At 30.5% G+C, this 15,763-nt stretch overlaps 1 pseudogene; it reads right to left on the minus strand.

The window, feature by feature from the left end:
- Positions 1–309: 309 nt before the first annotated feature.
- Positions 310–15,763, minus strand: part of LOC149560741 (serine/threonine-protein kinase VPS15-like) — a 54,512-nt pseudogene continuing 39,058 nt past the window's right edge.

A 15,763-nucleotide genomic window follows, 5' to 3' on the forward strand; every position in this document is an offset into this window, starting at 1 on the left:
TTTAATTTTATCCCCAACCATAATCAGAGGGGTCATTCAACTTTGCATAAGTTGTAAACAAATCTCCTCACCATCACTAGTAAGATTCCATACATCAAATGCCATCAAAGGTACTACACTTCTCATGTCAATATGTTGCAATACTATCCAATCATTTGGTTAAGAGATATATTTGAAAGTATATTCATAGTCTAAGCCACATTCCTCTAGTGTGATTCATCTAATCTGGAAGAGAATGTATTAACATATGAGGGAGAATACAAATGCAAGTGGAATGGACAACACAACAATAGTTGTTGGTATCTTGTTCTATCTCCCAATGAAACCTTTTAAGATTCCTCCTAGTTTGATTTTGGTCACTTGTCTAGTAGAAGAAAATCTGCCACTTAGAATAGAACCACTAACCAACTTGGGAGGAAAAGAACCTCCCATACTAACAGATCTTTGTATTATCTTTGTTGCGGGCATGAATGAGTGACCAGCACCCAAAGTCCACTGTGAAGAAATGAAAGAACAAGCAACTTGTACTCCATAAGAAAATTTCATCATAATAGTTGTTGCACCTTGCGAACCTACAACATCATTTCTTATCTCTTCATTAAAGGATGATCCTATCAAAGAGATTAGATTTTTTCCACTCTCATTTTTATTTTCAATAAGAGGGCACACATAAATTGGGACACCTTCATAAGTTTGACAATGGTTGGAACCATTACCTATCATAGAATTCAAAGGCATTTCTAGAATAGAAGCCTGAAGCTTCTCATGACTTTCCAACTTTGAAGTATTTTCTTGAGACTACATTGTACTAGAGAGATTTAGTATGTAGCTTTCCATTGCTTTCATCCTTGCATATTCTTCTAGCCCCAATAAACTTATACTCTAACCAAGGGATTCTATGTTTGGATGTAGATATGAGTTATTAATTAACCAACTTTTGGCCATAGCTGGATCAACTACTGCATATGAAATAGATGAAATCTTGTTAGGTATTTTTTATTAGAAAACAAAGCACCATTTGAGTTTAAACTATGTTCAACAAGCTTCTAAGAAGCTAAAAGTTTCTTAACTTTTCTCTGACGTCTAGGCACTATGAATTATTAGGTTTCTCTAGGACTGCATGAAACATCTATCTTGAGATTGGAGATTTTAGACATCACAATAACTCAATCTCTGAAGTCACTAATGTTGGCTCTCTATGAAGAAAAGGAAGAAGAACTAGTGAAAGGTAAACATAAGAGTTAACTAGCTCTCAACTATCACTACCTAAAGCAATAAAATTAATAGCTACCCTTCTAACCCATTGGCTAGGATGACACAATAGTGGAGCAGAATGTGTAACTAATCTAATCACTAACCATTTTCATAGTAATTTACTTTTTAACAATGCTACCAAACATTTCAAGGAATTTACAATAACTTCTTCAACAACATTGTTTAAAGCATGCTCAATGTAAGGGAAAAGATACTGCTCCACACTAAGGGTGAAAGTACAAAGTTGTGTCACCTTTAAGTAATCATAATGACTAAATTTAAGTATTTCTATCTAAATTTTTATTTTTTTCAAACATATGCTCTTGTTAAATTTATTCTAGCTAAGCTATATATGGTCTCACACTTTTCCAATTGGAAATGTCTATTAAATGCATGTTTTATAGTAGTTTGTATCAAATTACTAAAGAAATTAAATTAATTTAGAAAACTAACATTTCAATAACTCTTACTATTTTTTATTATATTTTTTTAATAACATACAAACACCATTTTATAGAGCTCAAAGTCAAGAATATTCTCATCTAGAGTTCATAGTGTTTTAATTGGATATAATATATTGTAATTAAAAATTCTACAAGTATGCATTTTGACACTTGAGAAGATGCCAATTTTGAGAAAGAAAAAAATTGTAAATCATATAAAAAAAAATTAAAAATTATATGATGTTTTAGAGGAGAGAGTCATCTTCAAGAATCTATAATTTTTCTTTTGGTTGCAATATATTTATTTTCAAAAATGTGTTGGGAGATGAAAACTATCAATTTGAATAAGTTAAAATTTGAATCATTAAACAAGAGAAAATATAGGTCTAAAGTCCATTTTTGTTTCTGATTTTTCTAGCTACATATATTATCTATATCATAATATGAGATCACAAGGAAATAAGTTTATTTCCTTGTAGTTTTGTGGTGAGAGCTAGACACCTAATTTCCAACATTTTTCAGCAACTAAAAATTTATCTTTAAAAAATAGAAAAATCTATAATTTATTTTTGTAAATAATTATTAAAAATTGTAATCCTAAACTTCTTCCATTTCTACACATTTCATTAGTTTAACTCATTTTCAAATTCTAAATAGTAATACAAGATTTATGTCATTGAAGTTGAACAATTATACTTTTGTTATCCTTTTCCTTTGTAAAACGGTTACATAGGTTTGTACACTTACCCTTGATCTAACCAAATAAATATATACATGGATAATATGTTCAAAGAATATAACTTTTAACTACTCATTACGATCATTTAGGAAATAAGGGAGAATAGGCAACACAAAATCTTTACTTTTCTTCTTTTTGAAGAAATCACACATTTCTTTTTATGTTCTCTAGCAGTGCCCTCCTAATGATTGGACTTTGCTTTGGTCCCATTACCAATTCTTGTATAACATGAGCTATTGTCCATTGTAACTTTGCAAGTTATACATTTCATTTACTATTCTTTTGGTGACCTAAAACATGTGAACTTAAAGTCTAATCTAAAGCCAAATGACCTTTTCGCACCTTATGTGAAACATTTGATCTATCAAAAATATATGTCTCATTCAAAACTTCTAAGTGAATAAGAAAGTGTGAGGCGGTTTCATCAATATTGTATATTTTATTAGCATAAGAAATACAAATACTCTCCTCAGGATCATTTCAAGGAATTTACAATAACTTCTTCGACAACATTGTTTAAAGCATGCTCAATGTAAGGGAAAAGATACTGCTCCACACTAAGGGTGAAAGTACAAAGTTGTGTCACCTTTAAGAAATCATAATGACTAAATTTGAGTATTTCTATCTAATTTTTTTTTTTCAAACATATGCTCTTGTTAAATTTATTCTAGCTAAGTTATATATGGTCTCACACTTTTCCAATTGGAAATGTCTATTAAATGCATGTTTTATAGTAGTTTGTATCAAATTACTAAAGAAATTAAATTAATTTAGAAAACTAACATTTCAATAACTCTTACTATTTATTATTACATTTTTTTAATAACATACAAACACCATTTTATAGAGCTCAAAGTCAAGAATATTCTCATCGAGAGTTCATAGTGTTTTAATTAGATATAATATATTGTAATTAAAAATTCTACAAGTATGCATTTTGACACTTGAGAAGATGCCAATTTTGAGAAAGAAAAAAATTGTAAATCATATCAAAAAAAATTTTAAATTATATGATGTTTTAGAGGAGAGAGTCATCTTCAAGAATCTATAATTTTTCTTTTGGTTGCAATATATTTATTTTTAAAAATGTGTTGGGAGATGAAAACTATCAATTTGAATAAGTTAAAATTTGAATCATTAAACAAGAGAAAATATAGGTCTAAAGTCCATTTTTGTTTCTGATTTTTCTAGCTACATATATTATCTATATCATAATATGAGATCAAAAGGAAATAAGTTTATTTCCTTGTAGTTTTGTGGTGAGAGCTAGACACCTAATTTCCAACATTTTTCAGCAACTAAAAATTTATCTTTAAAAAATTGGAAAATCTATAATTTCTTTTTGTAAATAATTATTAAAAAATTGTAATCCTAAAATTCTTCCATTTCTACACATTTCATTAGTTTAACTCATTTTCAAATTCTAAATAGTAATACAAGATTTATGTCATTGAAGTTGAACAATTATACTTTTGTTATCCTTTTCCTTTGTAAAACGGTTACATAGGTTTGTACACTTACCCTTGATCTAACCAAATAAATATATACATGGATAATATGTTCAAAGAATATAACTTTTAACTACTCATTACGATCATTTAGGAAATAAGGGAGAATAAGCAACACAAAATCTTTACTTTTCTTCTTTTTGAAGAAATCACACATTTCTTTTTATGTTCTCTAGCAGTGCCCTCCTAATGATTGGACTTTGCTTTGGTCCCATTACCAATTCTTGTATAACATGAGCTATTGTCCATTGTAACTTTGCAAGTTATACATTTCATTTACTATTCTTTTGATGACCTAAAAAATGTGAACTTAAAGTCTAATCTAAAGCCAAATGACCTTTTCCCACCTTATGTGAAACATTTGATCTATCAAAAATATATGTCTCATTCAAAACTTCTAAGTGAATAAGAAAGTGTGAGGCGGTTGCATCAATATTGTATATTTTATTAGCATAAGAAATACAAATAATCTCATCAAGATCATTTCAAGGAATTTACAATAACTTCTTCGACAACATTGTTTAAAGCATGCTCAATGTAAGGGAAAAGATACTGCTCCACACTAAGGGTGAAAGTACAAAGTTGTGTCACCTTTAAGTAATCATAATGACTAAATTTGAGTATTTCTATCTAATTTTTTTTTTTTCAAACATATGCTCTTGTTAAATTTATTCTAGCTAAGTTATATATGGTCTCACACTTTTCCAATTGGAAATGTCTATTAAATGCATGTTTTATAGTAGTTTGTATCAAATTACTAAAGAAATTAAATTAATTTAGAAAACTAACATTTCAATAACTCTTACTATTTATTATTATATTTTTTTAATAACATACAAACACCATTTTATAGAGCTCAAAGTCAAGAATATTCTCATCTAGAGTTCATAGTGTTTTAATTAGATATAATATATTGTAATTAAAAATTCTACAAGTATGCATTTTGACACTTGAGAAGATGCCAATTTTGAGTAAGAAAAAAATTGTAAATCATATCAAAAAAAAATAAAAATTATATGATGTTTTAGAGGAGAGAGTCATCTTCAAGAATCTATAATTTTTCTTTTGGTTGCAATATATTTATTTTCAAAAATGTGTTGGGAGATGAAAACTATCAATTTGAATAAGTTAAAATTTGAATCATTAAAAAAGAGAAAATATAGGTCTAAAGTCCATTTTTGTTTCTGATTTTTCTAGCTACATATATTATCTATATCATAATATGAGATCAAAAGGAAATAAGTTTATTTCCTTGTAGTTTTGTGGTGAGAGCTAGACACCTAATTTCCAACATTTTTCAGCAACTAAAAATTTATCTTTAAAAAATAGGAAAATCTATAATTTCTTTTTGTAAATAATTATTAAAAATTGTAATGCTAAAATTCTTCCATTTCTACACATTTCATTAATTTAACTCATTTTCAAATTCTAAATAGTAATACAAGATTTATGTCATTGAAGTTGAACAATTATACTTTTGTTATCCTTTTCCTTTGTAAAACGGTTACATAGGTTTGTACAATTACCCTTGATCTAACCAAATAAATATATACATGGATAATATGTTCAAAGAATATAACTTTTAACTACTCATTACGATCATTTAGGAAATAAGGGAGAATAGGCAACACAAAATCTTTACTTTTCTTCTTTTTGAAGAAATCACACATTTCTTTTTATGTTCTATAGCAGTGCCCTCCTAATGATTGGACTTTGCTTTGGTCCCATTACCAATTCTTGTATAACATGAGCTATTGTCCATTGTAACTTTGCAAGTTATACATTTCATTTACTATTCTTTTGATGACCTAAAACATGTGAACTTAAACTCTAATCTAAAGCCAAATGACCTTTTCCCACCTTATGTGAAACATTTGATCTATCAAAAATATATGTCTCATTCAAAACTTCTAAGTGAATAAGAAAGTGTGAGGCGGTTGCATCAATATTGTATATTTTATTAGCATAAGAAATACAAATACTCTCCTCAGGATCATCTAGTAATGTTGAAAGGATAGGAATAATATATTTTGGAAATATTTTTGCATCACTTGAGGGAAACTCATTGACTAATGAAAGTATATCATAGATAGTTTGCATAGCAGCACACTACCCAATACCAGTTGGATAAGAAGGCATTGCAATGACATAAGGAAGAACAAGTTGTAATCGATCTTCATCATCAATGTAGTATGAAGAAAAAAGAAATAATAGTATATCTCCTCTCCTTGATTGTGTAAGTTTTCCACATCAAACATAAGCACATAATAATGATTCAATTCAGACCATTCCTTCACACTTTGTGCCATATTCTACTTTGTCTAAGTCTACAAGAATTGAGTCCACACTTGTTTCTGTCCCAACCACTAAAGCAATTGGATATTTACTATCTTTTTCTTTCAGAAAATAAGTGTTTTTTTATATCATATTTCTATTAACATTTAATTTCAAAGAGTTGGAGTGTTTCCTCATTTCATGAATGGATCTAATTGCCTAGTTAACATTCTTTTTCATGAGAGAATTTCCAAATTAATCCATCTTAAATTTTTTCACTTACATGTGTTTTATATTTTGGTTGCAAAAATTCCATATTTATGATAAGGTCTATAGAAATTACCATTCATTTGAATTTTTCTTATGTCCCAATTCTATGGGATGTAACTTATTTTGATAATTTTTTAAAGGCTATGTCGATGTGTAACTATCTCTCAATTTTAAAGCTAATAGTAAAATATGCGATAGTGTTGAAGCATGAATGGAAAAGAATATGGCCAAGATTATAGCTGACCTTATTTCCACGACAAAGAGTAGTGAACAAATATGTGAAAATTGTATGGCTATTCTAAAGATAAGGAAATTCATTAGGCATTTTAGATTTCATATATCCCTATACTAATCTGGTGAATATGCTACTAATAATAATATAAATTTTACACTTATTTTCTTAGTGAAGAATTTTTCAACTTCTCTCAAGGTGAGATAACATGGTACAAGATTAAGGAACTTAAGTAGTCATTGATCATGTGGAGAAATATGTTAGTTTGACCATTGCAAAGAAAGTGTCTTTTCAGTTTCAAATGGTTGTATTTAGAAAAGTAAAAATTTGATGGGTAATTTTTTTAATTGTATTTGAATGATTATATTGAATTTTTTTCCAATGCAATCTAAGTCAACTGTTTGAAAATTGCAGTGAATTTATAAAGACAACTCTGGCCACTCTTCATGCAATCTAAGAAGATACATGAACCATGTCTCTATATAGGCATTACAATGACCTAAATTTATAAGGACAACTTTGGCCACTCTTCATGCATTATTATGACAGATACCTCTTGGTTATATCTTCAAATTTCCCCTACTTTGTTTCTCATCCAATATATATCATCTGATCTAAATGTATTTTTGACCCTTAATTATTTTATTATTGCATAATATTTCATAGTGTATTATTTGATTAACATTATTATTATTATTATTATATTTATTTGAATTTTTTGTTTAACTTTGTATTTAGGCTATGTTATCATTCAAACCTAGCTCTTAAAAGGGGAAATTATATTATGTTAAAGGATATGAAGTTTATGGTTATGATCAACCACCTTAGGACCATCAATGTATGGTTGTGTGGCTTATCCTATAATTGGGGCTATCAACAGGTGAAGCATAGCCATTGCCTACCAGACTTTACTAGTCTATTATTTCCTTTTGTTATGGATTTTTTAAAGAAATTTATTGACATAAACATATTATTTAGTTCATTGTTACATTTATGAATTGGCACCACTTTCCCTATTACTAGGAATAACTTAATTATAGATCATTGATTAAAAATTTCTTTTCATGTGCCTTATTTTTATCAAATTCCTATTTCTATGTTGTTTGTAGACTAAGGTTAAATAAATGTCAACATCAAATGTAATGAACACTTTTAGCACCCACTTGAGCATAAAGAAGAGGAAATAGTTGATCCTTTGGCACGTCCATATGTAAAAAAGTGAGTATTTCAATTGATTATGTTTCGTAGCTTTTAATAGATGTGATTTTCTAATTGGGTTTGATGTTTTTATTTAATAAAAAGCTCTATTTTCTTGACATAAATTGCATAATCATTTGTATATTTTTTTGAGAAGTTAGGACAAGAAAGAATACTTGTGTGCGACCAAAGTGCTCCAAATTATATTTTATAAGAGTCTATCGCTACAATAATTTAGAGAACCATAATTGACATGAAATATAATTTTAAAATGGTTAAACAAAAGAGTTTAAAATTATTGAATTGTTATTGATAAATATTTAGATTATTGTTTCTCACAATAAATAATTTTTTTTTCTTTGACAAGAGTATATTATGTTATAGTGACCATGATCATGGTAGATCTAATGTTGGGAAGACAACTTTGTCACATTTTTACATTATTCTTTAAAGGGTACTAGCTCAATGGAAGAACACTTTCTTTATAAGTAGGAGGATGGTGGTTCAATTCCATTGTGTCTTAATATGATTAAATTAATGATTAATTAAATTACCAAATATATTACCAAATGTACTACAATATATACTTCCATATATACTACCAAATATACTACCAAATATTATACCAAATATAATACCAAATATAGTACCAAACATACTACCCAAAAAACTACCAAGTATACAACCCAAAAAATTATCAAATATACTACCAAATAAAATACCAAATAAACTACCAAAACTACCATATAAACTACCAAGTAACGAAAATAAAAAAATAAAAAAATGACCTTATTAAGGGTTAAAATAGATTAGTCATAAATTTGGTTGGGACATAAATATCTAGCAATAAACTACCATTGGTCACATGATCTAAATTAGTCACATATCTATAATATTTAGTATTTTATTTAGTAATATATTGTTTTTTTTGTACTAGTGTGGGGTGCTTGGAAACCTTTGACTTGTTTGACATGTAATAAAATATAAACGTATATGTAGCTTGCCCTTAATTGGATGTCCTAGTCATGGTGATGACTGACCAACACTACCTAGAAAATCACTAAATATTGGACACTAATAGGCAACAAGGCTTAGAGATCAACAATATTCCCCTTTGACATTAGTGGCAAAAAACACTTTTTCATGACCTTGTAATCCATTCAAAATAGTAAAATTATCACTCCCCCTTAGACTGTGATTTAGTCTTCATAAAACTTGACTCTACTATACACAATATATATACATGTCTCGGCATCCTTGTGATCTATGATGCTAATAAATCTAACTTTCCTTTTATAATTTTTGTTTGATTTCTTGTGTGAGTGTCATGAATGATTTTTTTCCTTTTTTTGACACTTTATGGTTTGGGGTTTGCAGGGGTCACCTGGTATTTATGCTAAAAAAATTATGATTTTATAAAATCACCTCTAATCCTTGATTCCATCTAGATCTGGCTAATTCTAGCACCTTAATATATATTTCTAACTAAGCAACTAGATAAACTGAACTATATCGAGTTAAGAGATGAGGATCTCTCTTAACTAAGTCTTGTGAAACTAATAGTTCCTTCTAGATGATCTTCATATGAGGTAGCAACATGGTTTGTATAGTAATTAATTTTGTTCCGGTATTTCTATCTTTAGCCATTAGCTTGGCTAATCTACCTTGACCAAATGTCAATTTATTAAATGAATGGGAGCTGGAAATTTCTTTCTTTCTCAAAGAAGTAGCACAAGCCTTCAAATCTTCCTTATATTGATCAATGGAGCTTTTATTATCCATAGTGAATAAATCAACATCACAAAGTTTTATATACAAGGAATGAATAATTGTCAAAATCTCGTCCAAACTAGTTGCAAGGTTAGAAAGCTCAACCTACCTTATTGTGAGTTCTATTGAGACTTTCTCCAAAACTTTGTGCTCAAGCTTTTTCTTAGTCCATCTCATCATTTTTTCATTGGTCTATTATGATCCACCTTTTCTTGAGAATCTACAAAAATGTCTTTAACATCATGGAGTGCCTACTTTTCCTTAAACTTCATCCTTAGTTTAGCTTATATTTCCAACTTTTTCTTTCTCTTGTGAATTGCCAAAGCTTATAGATCTTAGATTTTCTCTAATGTCATATTGTCAGAGTCATAATTGGGAAAATAAATGACCTTGTATAAACTTACTAGAGTCTCATATGTGTCAAACTTCTATTCCATTATTTGTGATTCGGGGTGTTCTAACTAGGTATTCATATTTGCAATTGCTTCCCCTTTGCACTCAATCAAGGTGTACCTTTTTCAATGGGGGTATGCTCTTATTGAGTTGATGTAACCTATTGAACATCATGTGTAATAGTTAATGCATTAGTATGAACAACACTCAATGGCTGAATAAGAGCTTGGATAGCCTCTTTCTCCTTAGGCTTCTTAATCTCTATTGGATTGGATGGTTTTGCCTCCTTTTCTCTAGTGTGGTATCTTTAGAAGATTTATGTAGCTCGCTTTTCTCTTTTATTTTCCCATTAATAGCATGTGTAGACTTTGATAGCATAACAATCACCTTTTCTTGTTGCTTGGCACTTATTTCTAGAGCAACTATTGCTAATGCAACTTATTAATGATGCAACTTGTGTAGTACCAGTTGATGCCTTGGAAATCTATGGATAATCTTGTATTTGTAACAAAACTATATTGATGCATGGGAGGGAGGTCTCTAAGGTATCTATTTCAACATTTTTCAAATCTTCCTTAGTTAATATATTTTAATTATGTGGTGATAAATCAAGATCATCCTCTATATTGACAACATCTTGTTGCTCACTCCCCTCTACCAACATCCTCACTTCTTCCTCTAGTCTTTGAAGTTCATCACCATCTCCTTAACTTTCTAACCCTATAACATCTCTTCTCCCATCCTCATTTTCTTCTTTTGTTGATGGAAGTAGAAATCCAAATGCTTTCCTCCATATTAAAATGCTTTATTTCTCAACTTGATCTTCTTTATTCTTCAAAATTTTATATTTTCTTACTTTTGGCACAAATTTCTTGGAAAAAACTCTTAGGTAAATAAACATATATGTCTTCCCTAAGTTAGGTATAGTCTGGACCAGTGTGGTCTCCATTATTTGTCTATCAATAGATAAAGCCCACTTCCACTTTGCATCTAAATTATTATACAAATCTTTAGGAATACCCTTTCCCAATTCAATAATTATATACTTAAATTTTTCCATCATGTCTAGCATGGCCTTCTTAATCTTTTCTTAGTCTTCTTTATTTAAATAATTATATTTTATTTGATTGAAACCTACTATGTCTACTAAGTTCCTAATATTTTCACATACCTGATCAAATTATCAATGGAGGTCACTTGGGTAAAATTTGAAGCTTTTCCAAATCATCAAATTTAATTTCCTATTCTTCATCCTCCTTTTAATAAAGTGTGACAATCAATTTTCCTCTTGGCCTCTTTGGTAGGTTATGCTCAGTCCCTTTAGTTTGTTTCCTCTTTGTTGAATTTTTTCTTGGTCTTATTAGCTGGGGATTGAATTTCCTTGGATCTTTTTACTATCCTCTTCTTTGACTTAGGTTCATGAGGTGAAAATACCTTCTATACTTTCTTCTTTCTAGATCATTCTTTACCTTAGGATCAACAATGATGATTTTATTTTGTTTTGTTTTCATGGGCTTGGAAGGAACTACCTCTTTACCATTTGATTCTTTATTTTCTTCTTCTACATCATTATATTCTTCATTTTTTCCTTTACCCTCTTGGTGCAGGAGGACCAAGGTAAAAGTCAGTATCCATGGAGTACACTAGAGTCACTGATGGATCTTGATGCAAGAGCATCTTGGGTTTGCTTGCAATCCTACATGTTTGGAGGGATTTTGTTTAAGCATTGTGGAGCTTGGAAGATACTTGTGTTTGATATACACTAGGAGCTCAACATGGTATTTGGGAGCTTGGCATGGTCTAGGAACTCGGCATGGTCTCTGGAGCTCAGTAATACTTGGGAATTTATTGGTGCTTGGCTTGGTTTTGCTGACACTTAGTATGGTCTTGGTTTCTATTGGTCAAAAGTTGTCTATGTGCTGACTTTTGGTATTTAATTTAGTGTTGTAGCTAACTTGCAACTTGACCTATATTTAATGTAAGGGATTTAATTTAGTTTGTAATGAGCTGGGCCAACTTGTGACTTATTTGGGTATAAGTAAGGACTCTTGTAGATTATAGAGGGGAAGTTATTATCTAGCTTAGAGAAGGGGATGAAGTGTAGATGTGAATTTTGAAGAGCTAGGGTTGTGGCTTAAAAAGCAGAGGATTGCTTGCTAAAACTACCTTCTATACATTCCTCTTTCTAGATCCTTCTTTACCATAGGATCAACAATGATGATTTTATTTTGTTTTATTTCCTTTGGCTTGGAAAGAACTACCTCTTTACCATTTGATTCTTTATCTTCTTCTTCATCATCATTAGATTCTTCATCTTTTCCTTTACCCTCTTGGTATAAGAGGACCAAGGTCAAAGGCATGATCCATGGAGTACACCAGAGTCACTAATGGATCTTGATGCAAGAGAATCTTGGGTTTGCCTAGAATCCTACATGTTTGGAGGGATTTTGGTTAAGTGTTGTGGAGCATGGTAGATACTAGTGTTCGGCATACACTGGGAGCTTGACATGGGTTAGGAACTTGGGATGGTCTTTGGTTTCTCAATAGGTTATAGAACTTAGCATAGTCTTTGGAGCTCAGATATGCTTAAGAATTTACTAGTGATCAGCTTGGTTTTGCTGACACTCAGTTTGGTCTTGGTTTTTGTTAGTGCTGAATTGTTTGTGAGATGACTTTTAGCATTTAATTTGTGTATGGGTATTTAATTTTGTGTTGTAGTCGACTTGTGGCTCAACCTATATTTAATGTAAGGTATTTAATTTAGTTTGTAATGAGTTGTGCTGACTTGTGGCTTAGTTGGGTATAAGTAAGGGTTCTTGTAGAGTCTAGAGAGAGAGAGCTATCATCTAACTTGGAGAAGGGGATGAAGTGTAGATGCAAATTTTGAAGAACTAGGATTGTGGCTTAGAAACTAGAGGATTGCTTGGTGAACGTAAGGGTACAAGTGTTGATTCTTATTGGTGTTCTTATCTAGTTGTGGATCTAGACTAGCCAGGGTTGGGTTTTTAACTTTGATCTTGTTGGATCTTGTAGAACTAGTTTTGTAATTGCTATTTGTATTTGGCCCTAACCTAGAAGGCCTTATAGCTAGGCATATTGCATGTATTCAGTTATTATATCAATAAAGAATTGTGATTTGGTATCAGATCTTTCATTGTGGTTGCTTTGTTGTTGTGTTTCCAAGGTGTGGTTGTTTGTTTTGGGTTTGGACATCTCCTTTGGTGATTCTCCCACCTTGCACTATGTCAGATGGTATCAAAGAAAAGGTTGTTCCTGAATATGTGGATAGATTGTTGAAGTTGAGGTAGTTTGCACCAGAATATGCAAAGAAGGTCAATCTAGTTGAATGAACTTTTGGATTTGTGGATCTATTGCTTTGGGTTTATGAAAATTTTGGAAGATGCCTCCAAGAATATTGGACCCTAGGGCAATTGATGATCTTGGTGATGTTTTAGAAGAAAGGATCTCAAAGAAGATAAGTGCAAAGTTCAAATCTGAGATTGCATTGATGAAGAGTGATATGAATCTTGAGATCATAATTGCTATAGGTCATGTACAATAACATATGGGTACTAAAGATGGTTATGAGGAAGCTACTAAAGACTTTGAATTTTCTAGATTGAGTGGTGAGGCCAAAGTTGATAATGTGTAGAGACCTATAGGGAATAGGGTTGGTCAGTTCTCTAGACCTAGATTTTAGTTTAAGTTGAATCATAAGATGCAGGTTTCTAATTTCTCAGGCACTTTGAATCTTGAAGAACTGATTGATTGGATTGGTGAACTAGAAGACTACTTTGAGCTTAAGGATATTGATGATCCACTTAGAGTAAGGTTGGGACAAACTAAGATTAAGGGACATGCTACTCTTTGGTAAAAAGAACTATAAAGAGATAGAGAAGAGGAAGGTAAAATGAAGATCACTAGATGGAGATTGATGGTGACTAAGTTGAAGGCTAAGTTCATTCCTATTGATTATGAACTTGATTTGCTTATGAGGTTGCAAAATCTTAAGTAGAAGGATATGATTGTGAAAGATTATATTGAGGTTCTCTACAAGTTGACTATTTGGTCTAGGCATAGAGAATTGTTAAAGGAGATGGTAGTGCAATACATTAATGGTTTAAGATTCAATATTTAGGATGACATTGGTATGTTGAATATTTCTTTAGTTGAGGATGCTTATCAATATGCTTTGAGAGTAGAGGATAATTTGAAAAGGAAAAGTCATGGTAATGCTAGAGTGAAGGATAAGTAGGATAACTTGGCACAAGCTAAACTAAGTGTTGAAGGTGAAGCAAAACTTGTTGATGAAAAAAGGAGAATAGGTGGAGGTGGTTTTAGAGGTAATTATTTCAAATTCTTTAAAGAAGGGCATAGATCTTTTGAATGTCCAATTGGTAGGAAAACTACTATTTTGAATGATGTTGTAGTTCAAGATAGTCATCTTTAGCAAGGAGAAAGTTTGCTAGCTCATCGAGTATTAGTTGGTGAGAAGACATTGGAATCTTGTCAGAGGACTAGTTTGTTTAGGACTTGTTGTAAGTCTTCTGGTAAAGTCTACAAGGTGATTGTAGATGGTGGTAGTAATGATAATCTTGTTGCTAAGGAGATGGTTCAAAAACCTTGTTTGAAAATAGTGAGACTTCCTTATCCCTATAGGACTGGCTGGTTGTAAGGTGAACATGCTTTGGAAGTGAGAGAGCCAAGCCTTGTTGATTTCTAGATTGGGAAGTATAAGGATCAAGTGTTGTGTGATATTTTGGACTTGAACAGTTGTCATGTGTTGCTTGGTAGACCTTGCTAGTATGATTGTAGCATTGTGCATGATTGTGTCAAGAATGTGTTTGGGTAAAAGTACAAAGTTGTGCCACCTTTTAGGCTAACTTATCAAAATGATTAAATTTGAGAATTTCTATCTAAAAATCAATTTTGTGAAAACTTAGGATCTTGAAAATTTTATTCTAGAAAATTTATATATGGTCTCACACTTTTCCATTTGGAAATGTCTTTTGAATGCATGTCTTCTACTAGTTAGTATCCAATTAGTAAATAAATAAAATTATTTCAAAAAATTCACATTTCAATAACTCTTACTATTTTCTATGATTTTTTCTTAATATCATATTAGCACCATTTTATAGATCTCAAGGTCAAGAATATTCTCATATAGAGTTAAAAGTGTTTTAATTAGATATACTATATTGTAATTAAAAAAATCTAAATGTACATATTTTAATACTCGAGAAGATGTCAATTTTGAGAAAGAATATTTTCTAAAATCATATCAAAATTTTAAAAAAATTATGTGGCATTCTAGAGGAGAGATTCCTCCTCCAGAATGTATAATTTTTCTTTTGGTTGGAATATGTTTATCTTGAAACATGAGGTGGGAGTTAAAAACTATTGATTTGAGGTGAGTTGAAATTTGAATCATTATAAAGGAGAGAATATAGGTCAAAAGCCCTTTTTTCTTTAGCTAAATGTGTTATCTATAACATAATCTAAGATCAAATGGGAAAAAGTTTATTTCCATGTAGTTTTGTGGTGGGAACTAGACCTCTAATTTCTAGCATTTTTTAGCAACTAAAAACTTATCTTTAAAAAATACAAAAATATTTAATTTCTTGTTGCAAATAATTATTAAAAATTATAATTCCAAACTTTATCCATTTCTAAACATTTC

This window comes from Cupressus sempervirens, chromosome 4, assembly GCF_028749045.1.
Source record: "Cupressus sempervirens isolate cs-2001-9-10 chromosome 4, ASM2874904v1, whole genome shotgun sequence".
NCBI lineage: Eukaryota > Viridiplantae > Streptophyta > Pinopsida > Cupressales > Cupressaceae > Cupressus > Cupressus sempervirens.